The sequence below is a fragment of the Gorilla gorilla genome, chromosome Y (assembly GCF_029281585.2).
Source record: "Gorilla gorilla gorilla isolate KB3781 chromosome Y, NHGRI_mGorGor1-v2.1_pri, whole genome shotgun sequence".
NCBI classification, from domain to species: Eukaryota; Metazoa; Chordata; class Mammalia; order Primates; family Hominidae; genus Gorilla; species Gorilla gorilla.
In genome coordinates this window covers 55,848,622-55,869,884 of record NC_073248.2, presented here as the reverse complement: position 1 = coordinate 55,869,884, position 21,263 = coordinate 55,848,622, and positions in this window count along the sequence as shown.

Sequence of the window (21,263 nt, the reverse complement as noted above, 5' to 3'; positions counted from 1 at the left end):
GTATTATATACTGTACAGAAAGTATGAAAGAGCACTAAATATATATTATATACTGTACATAAAATATCAAATTTCACCAAATATATATTACATACTGTATGTGAAATATCAAATTTCACCAAATATATATTATATACTGTCCATAAAATATCAAATTTCACCATATATATTATATAACGTACATATAATATCAAATTTCACAAAATATATATTATATACTGTACATAAAGTATGAAAGAACAGTAAATATATGTTATATGCTGTACATAAAATATCAAATTTTACCAAATATATATTACACACTGTACATAAAATATCAAATTTCCCCAAATATATATTATATACTGTACATATAATATCAAATTTCACCAAATATGTATGATATACTGTACATAAAATATGACAATACACTACATATATATTATATACTGTACACGAAATATCACATTTCACAAAATATAGAGTTTATACTGTACATAAAATATCAAACTTCAAAAAATATGTAATATACTGTACATGAAATATCAAATTACACAAAATATGTATTATATAGTGTACATAAAGTATGAAAGAACACTAAATATATTTTATATACTGTACATAAAATACCAAATTTCACCAAATATACATTACATACTGTACATAAAATATCAAATTTCACGAAATATATATTATAAACTGTACATAAAATATCAAATTTCACCAAATATGTATTATATACTATACATAAAATATGAAAGTACACTACATACATATTATATACTGTACATAAAATATCAAATTTCACCATATATATTATATAACGTACATAAAATATCAAATATCACAAAATATGTAATATGTACTGTACATAAAGTATGAAAGAACACTAAATATATATTATATACTGTACATAAAATATCAAATTTCACCAAATATAAATTACATACTGTACATAAAATATCAAATTTCACCAAATATGTATTATATACTATACATAAAATACGACAATACACTACATATATATTATATACTGTACACGAAATATCACATTTCACGAAATATATAGTTTATACTGTACATAAAATATCAAACTTCAAAAAATATATAATATACTGTACATAAAATATCAAATTACACAAAACATGTATTATATACTGTACAGAAAGTATGAAAGAACACTAAATATATATTATATACTGTACATAAAATATCAAATTTCAGCAAATATACATTATATACTCTACATTAAATATCTAATTTCACCAAATATATATTATATACTGTACATAAAATATCAAATTTCACCAAATATGTATTATATACTATACATAAAATATGACAGTACACTACATATATTTTATATACTGTACACGAAATATCACATTTCACCAAATATACAGTTTATACTGTACATAAAATATCAAACTTCAAAAAATATATAATATACTGTACATAAAATATCAAATTACACAAAATATGTATTATATACTGTAGAGAAAGTATGAAAGAACACTAAATATATATTATATACTGTACATAAAATATCAAATTTCAGCAAATATATATTATATACTGTACATAAAATATCTAATTTCACCAAATATATATTATATACTGTACATAAAATATCAAATTTCACCAAATATGTATTATATACTATACATAAATTACGACAGTACACTACATATATATTATATACTGTACACGAAATATCACATTTCACGAAGTATATAGTTTATACTGTACATAAAATATCAAACTTCAAAAAACATATAATATACTGTACATAAAATATCAAATTACACGAAATATGTATTATATACTGTACATAAAGTATGAAAGAACACTAAATATATATTATATACTGTACATAAAATATCAAATTTCAGCAAATATATATTATATACTCTACATAAAATATCTAATTTCACCAAATATATATTATATGCTGTACATAAAATATCAAATTTCACCAAATATGTATTATATACTATACATAAAATATGACAGTACACTACATATATTTTATATACTGTACACGAAATATCACATTTCACCAAATATATAGTTTATACTGTACATAAAATATCAAACTTCAAAAAATATATAATATACTGTACATAAAATATCAAATTACACAAAATATGTATTATATACTGTACAGAAAGTATGAAAGAGCACTAAATATATATTATATACTGTAAATAAAATATCAAATTTCCCCAAATATATATTACATACTGTATGTGAAATATCAAATTTCACCAAATATATATTATATACTGTACACAAAATATCAAATTTCACCATATATATTTTATAACGTACATATAATATCAAATTTCACAAAATATATATTATATACTGTACATAAAGTATGAAAGAACACAAAATATATATTATATGCTGTACATAAAATATCAAATTTTACCAAATATATATTACGCACTGTACATAAAATATCAAATTTCCCCAAATATATATTATATACTGTACATATAATATCAAATTTCACCAAATATGTATGATATACTGTACATAAAATATGACAATACACTACATATATATTATATACTGTACACGAAATATCACATTTCACAAAATATATAGTTTATACTGTACATAAAATATCAAACTTCAAAAAATATATAATATACTGTACATAAAATATCAAATTACACAAAATATGTATTATATACTGTACAGAAAGTATGAAAGAACACTAAATATATATTATATACTGTACATAAAATATCAAATTTCAGCAAATATATATTATATACTCTACATAAAATATCTAATTTCAACAAATATATATTATATACTGTACATAAAATATCAAATTTCACCAAATATATATTACATACTGTATGTGAAATATCAAATTTCACCAAATATATATTATATACTGTACATAAAATATCAAATTTCACCATATATATTATATAACGTACATATTATATCAAATTTCACAAAATATATATTATATACTGTACATAAAGTATGAAAGAACAGTAAATATATGTTATATGCTGTACATAAAATATCAAATTTTACCAAATATATATTACACACTGTACATAAAATATCAAATTTCCCCAAATATATATTATATACTGTACATAAAATATCAAATTTCACCAAATATGTATTATATACTATACATAAATTACGACAGTACACTACATATATATTACATACTGTACATGAAATATCACATTTCACGAAGTATATAGTTTATACTGTACATAAAATATCAAACTTCAAAAAATATATAATATACTGTACATAAAATATCAAATTACACAAAATATGTATTATATACTGTACAGAAAGTATGAAAGAACACTAAATATATATTATATACTGTACATAAAATATCAAATTTCAGCAAATATATATTATATACTGTACATAAAATATCTAATTTCACCAAATATATATTATATACACTTCATAAAATATTAAATTTCACCAAATATGTATTATATACTATACATAAAATATGACAATACACTACATATATATTATATACTGTACACGAAATATCACATTTCACGAAATATATAGTTTATACTGTACATAAAATATCAAACTTCAAAAAATATATAATATACTGTACATAAAATATCAAATTACACAAAATATGTATTATATACTGTACAGAAAGTATGAAAGAACACTAAATATATATTATATACTGTACATAAAATATCAAATTTCAGCAAATATATATTATATACTGTACATAAAATATCTAATTTCACCAAATATATATTATATACTGTACATAAAATATCAAATTTCACCAAATATGTATTATACACTATACATAAATTACGACAGTACACTACCTATATATTATATACTGTACACTAAATATCACATTTCACGAAGTATATAGTTTATACTGTACATAAAATATCAAACTTCAAAAAATATATAAAATACTGTACATAAAATATCAAATTACACAAAATATGTATTATATACTGTACAGAAAGTATGAAAGAACACTAAATATATATTATATACTGTACATAAAATATCTAATTTCACCAAATATATATTATATACTGTACATAAAATATCAAATTTCACCAAATATGTATTATATACTATACATAAATTACGACAGTACACTACATATATATTACATACTGTACATGAAATATCACATTTCACGAAGTATATAGTTTATACTGTACATAAAATATCAAACATCAAAAAATATATAATATACTGTACATAAAATATCAAATTACACAAAATATGTATTATATACTGTACAGAAAGTATGAAAGAACACTAAATATATATTATATACTGTACATAAAATATCAAATTTCTGCAAATATATATTATATACTCTACATAAAATATCTAATTTCACCAAATATATATTATATACTGTACATAAAATATCAAATTTCACCAAATATGTATTATATACTATACATAAAATATGACAGTACACTACATATATTTTATATACTGTACACGAAATATCACATTTCACCAAATATATAGTTTATACTGTACATAAAATATAAAACTTCTAAAAATATATAATATACTGTACATAAAATATCAAATTACACAAAATATGTATTATATACTGTACAGAAAGTATGAAAGAGCACTAAATATATATTATATACTGTACATAAAATATCAAATTTCACCAAATATATATTACATACTGTATGTGAAACATCAAATTTCACCAAATATATATTATATACTGTACATAAAATATCAAATTTCACCATATATATTATATAACGTACATATAATATCAAATTTCACAAAATATATATTATATACTGTACATAAAGTATGAAAGAACAGTAAATATATGTTATATGCTGTACATAAAATATCAAATTTTACCAAATATATATTACACACTGTACATAAAATATCAAATTTCCCCAAATATATATTATATACTGAACATATAATATCAAATTTCACCAAATATGTATGATATGCTGTACATAAAATATGACAATACACTACATATATATTATATACTGTACACGAAATATCACATTTCACAAAATATATAGTTTATACTGTACATAAAATATCAAACTTCAAAAAATATGTAATATACTGTACATGGAATATCAAATTACACAAAATATGTATTATATAGTGTACATAAAGTATGAAAGAACACTAAATATATTTTATATACTGTACATAAAATATCAAATTTCACCAAATATATATTACATACTGTACATAAAATATAAAATTTCACGAAATATATATTATAAACTGTACATAAAATATCAAATTTCACCAAATATGTATTATATACTATACATAAAATATGAAAGTACACTACATACATATTATATACTGTACATAAAATATCAAATTTCACCATATATATTATATAACGTACATAAAATATCAAATTTCACAAAATATGTAATATGTACTGTACATAAAGTATGAAAGAACACTAAATATATATTATATACTGTACATAAAATATCAAATTTCACCAAATATAAATTACATACTGTACATAAAATATCAAATTTCACCAAATACATATTATATACTGTACATAAAATATCAAATTTCACCAAATATGTATTATATACAATACATAAAATATGACAGTACACTACATATATATTATATACTGTACACGGAATATCACATTTCACCAAGTATATAGTTTATACTGTACATAAAATATCAAACTTCAAAAAATATATAATATACTGTACATATAATATCAAATTACACAAAATATGTATTATATACTGTAGAGAAAGTATGAAAGAACACTAAATATATATTATATACTGTACATAAAATATCAAATTTCAACAAATATATATTACATACTGTACATAAAATATCAAATTACACCAAATATATATTATATACTCTTCATAAAATATCAAATTTCACCAAATATGTATTATATACTGTACATAAAATATGACAATACACTACATATATATTATATACTGTAAACGAAATATCACATTTCACGAAATATATAGTTTATACTGTACATAAAATATCAAACTTCAAAAAATATATAATATACTGTACATAAAATATCAAATTACACAAAACATGTATTATATACTGTACAGAAAGTATGAAAGAACACTAAATATATATTATATACTGTACATAAAATATCAAATTTCAGCAAATATATATTATATACTGTACATAAAATATCTAATTTCACCAAATATATATTATATACTGTACATAAATTATCAAATTTCACCAAATATGTATTATATACTATACATAAATTACGACAGTACACTACCTATATATTATATACTGTACACGAAATATCACATTTCACGAAGTATATAGTTTATACTGTACATAAAATATCAAACTTCAAAAAATATATAATATACTGTACATAAAATATCAAATTACACAAAATATGTATTATATACTGTACAGAAAGTATGAAAGAACACTAAATATATATTATATACTGTACATAAAATATCAAATTTCAGCAAATATATATTATATACTCTACATAAAATATCTAATTTCACCAAATATATATTATATACTGTACATAAAATATCAAATTTCACCAAATATGTATTATATACTATACATAAAATATGACAGTACACTACATATATTTTATATACTGTACACGAAATATCACATTTCACCAAATATATAGTTTATACTGTACATAAAATATCAAACTTCAAAAAATATATAATATACTGTACATAAAATATCAAATTACACAAAATATGTATTATATACTGTACAGAAAGTATGAAAGAGCACTAAATATATATTATATACTGTACATAAAATATCAAATTTCACCAAATATATATTACATACTGTATGTGAAATATCAAATTTCACCAAATATATATTATATACTGTACGTAAAATATCAAATTTCACCATATATATTATATAACATACATATAATATCAAATTTCACAAAATATATATTATATACTGTACATAAAGTATGAAAGAACACTAAATATATATTATATGCTGTACATAAAATATCAAATTTTACCAAATATATATTGCACACTGTACATAAAACATCAAATTTCCCCAAATATATATTATATACTGTACATATAATATCAAATTTCACCAAATATGTATTATATACTGTAGAGAAAGTATGAAAGAACACTAAATATATATTATATACTGTACATAAAATATCTAATTTCACCAAATATATATTATATACTGTACATAAAATATCAAATTTCACCAAATATGTATTATATACTATACATAAATTACGACAGTACACTACATATATATTACATACTGTACATGAAATATCACATTTCACGAAGTATATAGTTTATACTGTACATAAAATATCAAACTTCAAAAAATATATAATATACTGTACATATAATATCAAATTACACAAAATATGTATTATATACTGTAGAGAAAGTATGAAAGAACACTAAATATATATTATATACTGTACATAAAATATCAAATTTCAACAAATATATATTACATACTGTACATAAAATATCAAATTACACCAAATATATATTATATACTCTTCATAAAATATTAAATTTCACCAAATATGTATTATATACTATACATAAAATATGACAATACACTACATATATATTATATACTGTACACGAAATATCACATTTCACGAAATATATAGTTTATACTGTACATAAAATATCAAACTTCAAAAAATATATAATATACTGTACATAAAATATCAAATTACACAAAATATGTATTATATACTGTACAGAAAGTATGAAAGAACACTAAATATATATTATATACTGTACATAAAATATCAAATTTCAGCAAATATATATATTATACTGTACATAAAATATCTAATTTCACCAAATATATATTATATACTGTACATAAAATATCAAATTTCACCAAATATGTATTATACACTATACATAAATTACGACAGTACACTACCTATATATTATATACTGTACACTAAATATCACATTTCACGAAGTATATAGTTTATACTGTACATAAAATATCAAACTTCAAAAAATATATAAAATACTGTACATAAAATATCAAATTACACAAAATATGTATTATATACTGTACAGAAAGTATGAAAGAACACTAAATATATATTATATACTGTACATAAAATATCTAATTTCACCAAATATATATTATATACTGTACATAAAATATCAAATTTCACCAAATATGTATTATATACTATACATAAATTACGACAGTACACTACATATATATTACATACTGTACATGAAATATCACATTTCACGAAGTATATAGTTTATACTGTACATAAAATATCAAACATCAAAAAATATATAATATACTGTACATAAAATATCAAATTACACAAAATATGTATTATATACTGTACAGAAAGTATGAAAGAACACTAAATATATATTATATACTGTACATAAAATATCAAATTTCAGCAAATATATATTATATACTCTACATAAAATATCTAATTTCACCAAATATATATTATATACTGTACATAAAATATCAAATTTCACCAAATATGTATTATATACTATACATAAAATATGACAGTACACTACATATATTTTTTATACTGTACACGAAATATCACATTTCACCAAATATATAGTTTATACTGTACATAAAATATAAAACTTCTAAAAATATATAATATACTGTACATAAAATATCAAATTACACAAAATATGTATTATATACTGTACAGAAAGTATGAAAGAGTACTAAATATATATTATATACTGTACATAAAATATCAAATTTCACCAAATATATATTACATACTGTATGTGAAACATCAAATTTCACCAAATATATATTATATACTGTACATAAAATATCAAATTTCACCATATATATTATATAACGTACATATAATATCAAATTTCACAAAATATATATTATATACTGTACATAAAGTATGAAAGAACAGTAAATATATGTTATATGCTGTACATAAAATATCAAATTTTACCAAATATATATTACACACTGTACATAAAATATCAAATTTCCCCAAATATATATTATATACTGAACATATAATATCAAATTTCACCAAATATGTATGATATGCTGTACATAAAATATGACAATACACTACATATATATTATATACTGTACACGAAATATCACATTTCACAAAATATATAGTTTATACTGTACATAAAATATCAAACTTCAAAAAATATGTAATATACTGTACATGGAATATCAAATTACACAAAATATGTATTATATAGTGTACATAAAGTATGAAAGAACACTAAATATATTTTATATACTGTACATAAAATATCAAATTTCACCAAATATATATTACATACTGTACATAAAATATAAAATTTCACGAAATATATATTATAAACTGTACATAAAATATCAAATTTCACCAAATATGTATTATATACTATACATAAAATATGAAAGTACACTACATACATATTATATACTGTACATAAAATATCAAATTTCACCATATATATTATATAACGTACATAAAATATCAAATTTCACAAAATATGTAATATGTACTGTACATAAAGTATGAAAGAACACTAAATATATATTATATACTGTACATAAAATATCAAATTTCACCAAATATAAATTACATACTGTACATAAAATATCAAATTTCACCAAATACATATTATATACTGTACATAAAATATCAAATTTCACCAAATATGTATTATATACAATACATAAAATATGACAGTACACTACATATATATTATATACTGTACACGGAATATCACATTTCACCAAGTATATAGTTTATACTGTACATAAAATATCAAACTTCAAAAAATATATAATATACTGTACATATAATATCAAATTACACAAAATATGTATTATATACTGTAGAGAAAGTATGAAAGAACACTAAATATATATTATATACTGTACATAAAATATCAAATTTCAACAAATATATATTACATACTGTACATAAAATATCAAATTACACCAAATATATATTATATACTCTTCATAAAATATCAAATTTCACCAAATATGTATTATATACTGTACATAAAATATGACAATACACTACATATATATTATATACTGTACACGAAATATCACATTTCACGAAATATATAGTTTATACTGTACATAAAATATCAAACTTCAAAAAATATATAATATACTGTACATAAAATATCAAATTACACAAAACATGTATTATATACTGTACAGAAAGTATGAAAGAACACTAAATATATATTATATACTGTACATAAAATATCAAATTTCAGCAAATATATATTATATACTGTACATAAAATATCTAATTTCACCAAATATATATTATATACTGTACATAAATTATCAAATTTCACCAAATATGTATTATATACTATACATAAATTACGACAGTACACTACCTATATATTATATACTGTACACGAAATATCACATTTCACGAAGTATATAGTTTATACTGTACATAAAATATCAAACTTCAAAAAATATATAATATACTGTACATAAAATATCAAATTACACAAAATATGTATTATATACTGTACAGAAAGTATGAAAGAACACTAAATATATATTATATACTGTACATAAAATATCAAATTTCAGCAAATATATATTATATACTCTACATAAAATATCTAATTTCACCAAATATATATTATATACTGTACATAAAATATCAAATTTCACCAAATATGTATTATATACTATACATAAAATATGACAGTACACTACATATATTTTATATACTGTACACGAAATATCACATTTCACCAAATATATAGTTTATACTGTACATAAAATATCAAACTTCAAAAAATATATAATATACTGTACATAAAATATCAAATTACACAAAATATGTATTATATACTGTACAGAAAGTATGAAAGAGCACTAAATATATATTATATACTGTACATAAAATATCAAATTTCACCAAATATATATTACATACTGTATGTGAAATATCAAATTTCACCAAATATATATTATATACTGTACGTAAAATATCAAATTTCACCATATATATTATATAACATACATATAATATCAAATTTCACAAAATATATATTATATACTGTACATAAAGTATGAAAGAACACTAAATATATATTATATGCTGTACATAAAATATCAAATTTTACCAAATATATATTGCACACTGTACATAAAACATCAAATTTCCCCAAATATATATTATATACTGTACATATAATATCAAATTTCACCAAATATGTATTATATACTGTAGAGAAAGTATGAAAGAACACTAAATATATATTATATACTGTACATAAAATATCTAATTTCACCAAATATATATTATATACTGTACATAAAATATCAAATTTCACCAAATATGTATTATATACTATACATAAATTACGACAGTACACTACATATATATTACATACTGTACATGAAATATCACATTTCACGAAGTATATAGTTTATACTGTACATAAAATATCAAACTTCAAAAAATATACAATATACTGTACATAAAATATCAAATTACACAAAATATGTATTATATACTGTACAGAAAGTATGAAAGAACACTAAATATATATTATATACTGTACATAAAATATCAAATTTCAGCAAATATATATTATATACTCTACATAAAATATCTAATTTCACCAAATATATATTATATACTGTACATAAAATATCAAATTTCACCAAATATGTATTATATACTATACATAAAATATGACAGTACACTACATATATTTTATATACTGTACACAAAATATCACATTTCAACAAATATATAGTTTATACGGTACATGAAATATCAAACTTCTAAAAATATATAATATACTGTACATAAAATATAAAATTACACAAAATATGTATTATATACTGTACAGAAAGTATGAAAGAGCACTAAATATATATTATATACTGTACATAAAATATCAAATTTCACCAAATATATATTACATACTGTATGTGAAATATCAAATTTCACCAAATATATATTATATACTGTCCATAAAATATCAAATTTCACCATATATACTATATAACGTACATATAATATAAAATTTCACAAAATATATATTATATACTGTACATAAAGTATGAAAGAACAGTAAATATATGTTATATGCTGTACATAAAATATCAAATTTTACCAAATATATATTACACACTGTACATAAAATATCAAATTTCCCCAAATATATATTATATACTGTACATATAATATCAAATTTCACCAAATATGTATGATATACTGTACATAAAATATGACAATACACTACATATATATTATATACTGTACACGAAATATCACATTTCACAAAATATAAATTATACTGTACATAAAATATCAAACTTCAAAAAATATGTAATATACTGTACATGAAATATCAAATTACACAAAATATGTATTATATAGTGTACATAAAGTATGAAAGAACACTAAATATATTTTATATACTGTACATAAAATATCAAATTTCACCAAATATATATTACATACTGTACATAAAATATCAAATTTCACGAAATATATATTATAAACTGTTCATAAAATATCAAATTTCACCAAATATGTATTATATACTATACATAAAATATGAAAGTACACTACATACATATTATATATTGTACATAAAATATCAAATTTCACCATATATATTATATAAAGTACATATAATATCAAATTTCACAAAATATATATTATATACTGTACATAAATTATGAAAGAACACTAAATATCTATTATATGCTGAACATAAAATATCAAATTTCACCAAATATATATTACATACTGTACATAATATATCAAATTTCACCAAATATATATTATATACTGCACATAAAATATCAAATTTCACGAAATATGTATTATATACTATACATAAAATATGAAAGTACACTACATATATATTATATACTGTACACGAAATATCACATTTCACCAAATATATAGTTTATACTGTAAATAAAATATCAAACTTCAAAAAATATATAATATACTGTACATAAAATATCAAATTATACAAAATATGTATTATATACTGTACAGAAATTATGAAAGAACACTAAATATATATTATATACTGTACAAAAAATATCAAATTTCACCAAATATATATTACATAATGTATGTAAAATATCAAATTTCACCAAATATATATTTTATACTGTACATAAAATATCAAATTTCACCAAACATGTATGATATACTATACATAATATATGACAGTAGACTACATATATATTATATACTGTACACGAAATATCACATTTCACCAAATACATAGTTTACACTGTACATAAAATATCAAACTTCAAAAAATATATAATATACTGTACATAAAATATCAAATTACACAAAATATGTATTATATACTATACAGAAAGTATGAAAGAACACTAAATATATATTATATACTGTACATAAAATATCAAATTTCAGCAAATATATATTATATAATGTACATAAAATATCTAATTTCACCAAATATATATTATATACTGTACATAAAATATCAAATTTCACCAAATATATATTACATACTGTATGTAAAATAACAAATTTCACCAAATATATATTTTATACTGTACATAAAATATCAAATTTCACCATATATATTATATAACGTACATATCATATCAAATTTCACAAAATATATATTTTATACTGTACATAAAGTATGAAAGATCACTAAATATATATTATATGCTGTACATAAAATATCAAATTTTACCAAATATATATTATATACTGTACATAAAATATCAAATTTCACCAAATATGTATTATATACTATACATAAAATATGACAATACACTACATATATATTATATACTGTACACGAAATATCACATTTCACGAAATATATAGTTTATACTGTACATAAAATATCAAATTACACAAAATATGCATTATATACTGTACATAAAGTATGAAAGAACACTAAATATATTTTATAAACTATACATAAAGTATCAAATTTCACCAAATATAGATTACTTACAGTATGTAATATATCAAATTTCACCAAATACTTATTATATACTGCACATGAAATATCAAATTTCACCAAATATGTATTATATACTATACATAAAATATGAAAGTACACTACATATATATTATATACTGTACATAAAATATCAAATTTCACCATATATAGTATATAACGTACATATAATATCAAATTTCGCATAATATATATTATATACTGTACATAAAGTATGAAAGAACACTAAATATATATTATATACTGTACATAAAATATCAAATTTCACCAAATATATATTATATAGTGTACATAAAATATCAAATTTCACCAAATATGTATTATATACTATATATAAAATATGAAAGTACACTACATATATATTATATACTGTACATGAAATATCAAATTTCACCAAATATATATTACATACTGTACATGAAATATCACAGTTCACCAAATACATAGTTTATACTGTACATAAAATATCATACTTCAAAAAATATATAATATACTGTACATAAAATATCAAATTACACAATATATGTATTATATACTGTACATAAAGTATGAAAGAACACTACGTATATATTATATACTGTACATAAAATATCAAATTTCACCAAATATATATTACATACTGTACATAAAATATCAAATTTCAACAAATATATATTATATACTGTACATAAAATATCAAATTTCACCAAATATGTATTATATACTATACATAAAATATGAATGTACACTACATATATATTATGTACTGTACATAAAATATCAAATTTCACCACATATATTATATAAAGTACATAAAATATCAAATTTCACAAAATATGTATTATACACTGTACATAAAGTATGAAAGAACACTAAATATATATTATATACTGTACATAAAATATCAAATTTCAGCAAATATATATTATATACTGTACATAAAATATCTAATTTCACCAAATATATATTATATACTGTACATAAAATATCAAATTTCCCCAAATATGTATTATATACTATACATAAAATATGACAGTACACTACATATATATTATATACTGTACACGAAATATCACATTTCACCAAATAAATAGTTTATACTGTACATAAAATATCAAACTTCAAAAAATATATAATATACTGTACATAAAATGTCAAATTACACAAAATATATATTATATACTGTACAGAATGTATGAAAGAACACTAAATATATATTATATACTGTACATAAAATATCAAATATCACCAAATATATATTACATACTGTATGTGAAATATCAAATTTCACCAAATATATATTATATACTGTACATAAAATATCAAATTTCACCATATATATTATATAACGTACATATAATATCAAATTTCGCAAAATATATATTATATACTGTACATAAAGTATGAAAGAACACTAAATATATTTTATATACTGTACATAAAATATCAAAATTCAACAAATATATATTACATAGTGTAAGTAAAATATCAAATTTCACCAAATACATATTATATACTGTACATACAATATCAAATTTCACCAAATATGTATTATATACTACGCATAAAATATGAAAGTACACTACATATGTATTTTATACTGTACATAAAATATCAAATTTCACCATATATATTATATAACGTACGTAAAATATCAAATTTTAAAAAATATATATTATACACTGTACATAAAGTATGAAAGAACACTAAATATATACTATATACTGTACATAAAATATCAAATTTCACCAAATATATATTACATACTGTACATAATATATCAAATTTCACCAAATATATATTATATACTGAACATAAAATATCAAATTTCACGAAATATGTATTATATACTATACATAAAATATGAAAGTACACTACATATATATTATATACTGTACACGAAATATCACATTTCACCAAATATATAGTTTATACTGTACATAAAATATCAAACTTCAAAAAATATATAATATACTGTACATAAAATATCAAATTATACAAAATATGTATTATATACTGTACAGAAATTATGAAAGAACACTAAATATATATTATATACTGTACAAAAAATATCAAATTTCACCAAATATATATTACATAATGTATGTAAAATATCAAATTTCACCAAATATATATTATATACTGTACATAAAATATCAAATTTCACCAAACATGTATGATATACTATACATAATATATGACAGTAGACTACATATATATTATATACTGTACACGAAATATCACATTTCACCAAATACATAGTTTACACTGTACATAAAATATCAAACTTCAAAAAATATATAATATACTGTACATAAAATATCAAATTACACAAAATATGTATTATATACTATACAGAAAGTATGAAAGAACACTAAATATATATTATATACTGTACATAAAATATCAAATTTCAGCAAATATATATTATATAATGTACATAAAATATCTAATTTCACCAAATATATATTATATACTGTACATAAAATATCAAATTTCACCAAATATATATTACATACTGTATGTAAAATAACAAATTTCACCAAATATATATTTTATACTGTACATAAAATATCAAATTTCACCATATATATTATATAACGTACATATCATATCAAATTTCACAAAATATATATTTTATACTGTACATAAAGTATGAAAGATCACTAAATATATATTATATGCTGTACATAAAATATCAAATTTTACCAAATATATATTATATACTGTACATAAAATATCAAATTTCACCAAATATGTATTATATACTATACATAAAATATGACAATACACTACATATATATTATATACTGTACACGAAATATCACATTTCACGAAATATATAGTTTATACTGTACATAAAATTTCAAATTACACAAAATATGCATTATATACTGTACATAAAGTATGAAAGAACACTAAATATATTTTATAAACTATACATAAAGTATCAAATTTCACCAAATATAGATTACTTACAGTATGTAATATATCAAATTTCACCAAATACTTATTATATACTGCACATGAAATATCAAATTTCACCAAATATGTATTATATACTATACATAAAATATGAAAGTACACTACATATATATTATATACTGTACATAAAATATCAAATTTCACCATATATAGTATATAACGTACATATAATATCAAATTTCGCATAATATATATTATATACTGTACATAAAGTATGAAAGAACACTAAATATATATTATATACTGTACATAAAATATCAAATTTCACCAAATATATATTATATAGTGTACATAAAATATCAAATTTCACCAAATATGTATTATATACTATATATAAAATATGAAAGTACACTACATATATATTATATACTGTACATGAAATATCAAATTTCACCAAATATATATTACATACTGTACATGAAATATCACAGTTCACCAAATACATAGTTTATACTGTACATAAAATATCATACTTCAAAAAATATATAATATACTGTACATAAAATATCAAATTACACAATATATGTATTATATACTGTACATAAAGTATGAAAGAACACTACGTATATATTATATACTGTACATAAAATATCAAATTTCACCAAATATATATTACATACTGTACATAAAATATCAAATTTCAACAAATATATATTATATACTGTACATAAAATATCAAATTTCACCAAATATGTATTATATACTATACATAAAATATGAATGTACACTACATATATATTATGTACTGTACATAAAATATCAAATTTCACCACATATATTATATAAAGTACATAAAATATCAAATTTCACAAAATATGTATTATACACTGTACATAAAGTATGAAAGAACACTAAATATATATTATATACTGTACATAAAATATCAAATTTCAGCAAATATATATTATATACTGTACATAAAATATCTAATTTCACCAAATATATATTATATACTGTACATAAAATATCAAATTTCCCCAAATATGTATTATATACTATACATAAAATATGACAGTACACTACATATATATTATATACTGTACACGAAATATCACATTTCACCAAATAAATAGTTTATACTGTACATAAAATATCAAACTTCAAAAAATATATAATATACTGTACATAAAATGTCAAATTACACAAAATATATATTATATACTGTACAGAATGTATGAAAGAACACTAAATATATATTATATACTGTACATAAAATATCAAATATCACCAAATATATATTACATACTGTATGTGAAATATCAAATTTCACCAAATATATATTATATACTGTACATAAAATATCAAATTTCACCATATATATTATATAACGTACATATAATATCAAATTTCGCAAAATATATATTATATACTGTACATAAAGTATGAAAGAACACTAAATATATTTTATATACTGTACATAAAATATCAAAATTCAACAAATATATATTACATAGTGTAAGTAAAATATCAAATTTCACCAAATACATATTATATACTGTACATACAATATCAAATTTCACCAAATATGTATTATATACTACGCATAAAATATGAAAGTACACTACATATGTATTTTATACTGTACATAAAATATCAAATTTCACCATATATATTATATAACGTACGTAAAATATCAAATTTTAAAAAATATATATTATACACTGTACATAAAGTATGAAAGAACACTAAATATATACTATATACTGTACATAAAATATCAAATTTCACCAAATATATATTACATACTGTACATAATATATCAAATTTCACCAAATATATATTATATACTGAACATAAAATATCAAATTTCACGAAATATGTATTATATACTATACATAAAATATGAAAGTACACTACATATATATTATATACTGTACACGAAATATCACATTTCACCAAATATATAGTTTATACTGTACATAAAATATCAAACTTCAAAAAATATATAATATACTGTACATAAAATATCAAATTATACAAAATATGTATTATATACTGTACAGAAATTATGAAAGAACACTAAATATATATTATATACTGTACATAAAATATCAAATTTCACCAAATATATATTACATAATGTATGTAAAATATCAAATTTCACCAAATATATATTATATACTGTACATAAAATATCAAATTTCACCAAACATGTATGATATACTATACATAATATATGACAGTAGACTACATATATATTATATACTGTACACGAAATATCACATTTCACCAAATACATAGTTTACACTGTACATAAAATATCAAACTTCAAAAAATATATAATATACTGTACATAAAATATCAAATTACACAAAATATGTATTATATACTATACAGAAAGTATGAAAGAACACTAAATATATATTATATACTGTACATAAAATATCAAATTTCATCAAATATATATTATATAATGTACATAAAATATCTAATTTCACCAAATATATATTATATACTGTACATAAAATATCAAATTTCACCAAATATATATTACATACTGTATGTAAAATAACAAATTTCACCAAATATATATTTTATACTGTACATAAAATATCAAATTTCACCATATATATTATATAACGTACATATCATATCAAATTTCACAAAATATATATTTTATACTGTACATAAAGTATGAAAGAACACTAAATATATATTATATGCTGTACATAAAATATCAAATTTTACCAAATATATATTATATACTGTACATAAAATATCAAATTTCACAATATATAGTATATAACGTACATATAATATCAAATTTCGCATAATATATATTATATACTGTACATAAAGTATGAAAGAACACTAAATATATATTATTTACTGTACATAAAATATCAAATTTCACCAAATATATATTACATACTGTACATAAAATATCAAATTTCACCTAATATATATTATATAGTGTACATAAAATATCAAATTTCACCAAATATGTATTATATACTATATATAAAATATGAAAGTACACTACATATATATTATATACTGTACATGAAATATCACAGTTCACCAAATACATAGTTTATACTGTACATAAAATATCATACTTCAAAAAATATATAATATACTGTACATAAAATATCAAATTACACAATATATGTATTATATACTGTACATAAAGTATGAAAGAACACTACGTATATATTATATACTGTACATAAAATATCAAATTTCACCAAATATATATTACATACTGTACATAAAATATCAAATTTCAACAAATATATATTATATACTGTACATAAAATATCAAATTACACCAAATATGTATTATATACTATACATAAAATATGAATGTACACTACATATATATTATGTACTGTACATAAAATATCAAATTTCACCACATATATTATATAAAGTACATAAAATATCAAATTTCACAAAATATGTATTATACACTGTACATAAAGTATGAAAGAACACTAAATATATATTATATACTGTACATAAAATATCAAATTTCAGCAAATATATATTATATACTGTACATAAAATATCTAATTTCACCAAATATATATTATATACTGTACATAAAATATCAAATTTCCCCAAATATGTATTATATACTATACATAAAATATGACAGTACACTACATATATATTATATACTGTACACGAAATATCACATTTCACCAAATAAATAGTTTATACTGTACATAAAATATCAAACTTCAAAAAATATATAATATACTGTACATAAAATGTCAAATTACACAAAATATGTATTATATACTGAACAGAATGTATGAAAGAACACTAAATATATATTATATACTGTACATAAAATATCAAATATCACCAAATATATATTACATACTGTATGTGAAATATCAAATTTCACCAAATATATATTATATACTGTACATAAAATATCAAATTTCACCATATATATTATATAACGTACATATAATATCAAATTTCGCAAAATATATATTATATACTGTACATAAAGTATGAAAGAACACTAAATATATTTTATATACTGTACATAAAATATCAAATTTCAACAAATATATATTACATAGTGTAAGTAAAATATCAAATTTCACCAAATACATATTATATACTGTACATACAGTATCAAATTTCACCAAATATGTATTATATACTACACATAAAATATGAAAGTACACTACATATTTATTTTATACTGTACATAAAATATCAAATTTCACCATATATATTATATAACGTACGTAAAATATCAAATTTTAAAAAATATATATTATATACTGTACATAAAGT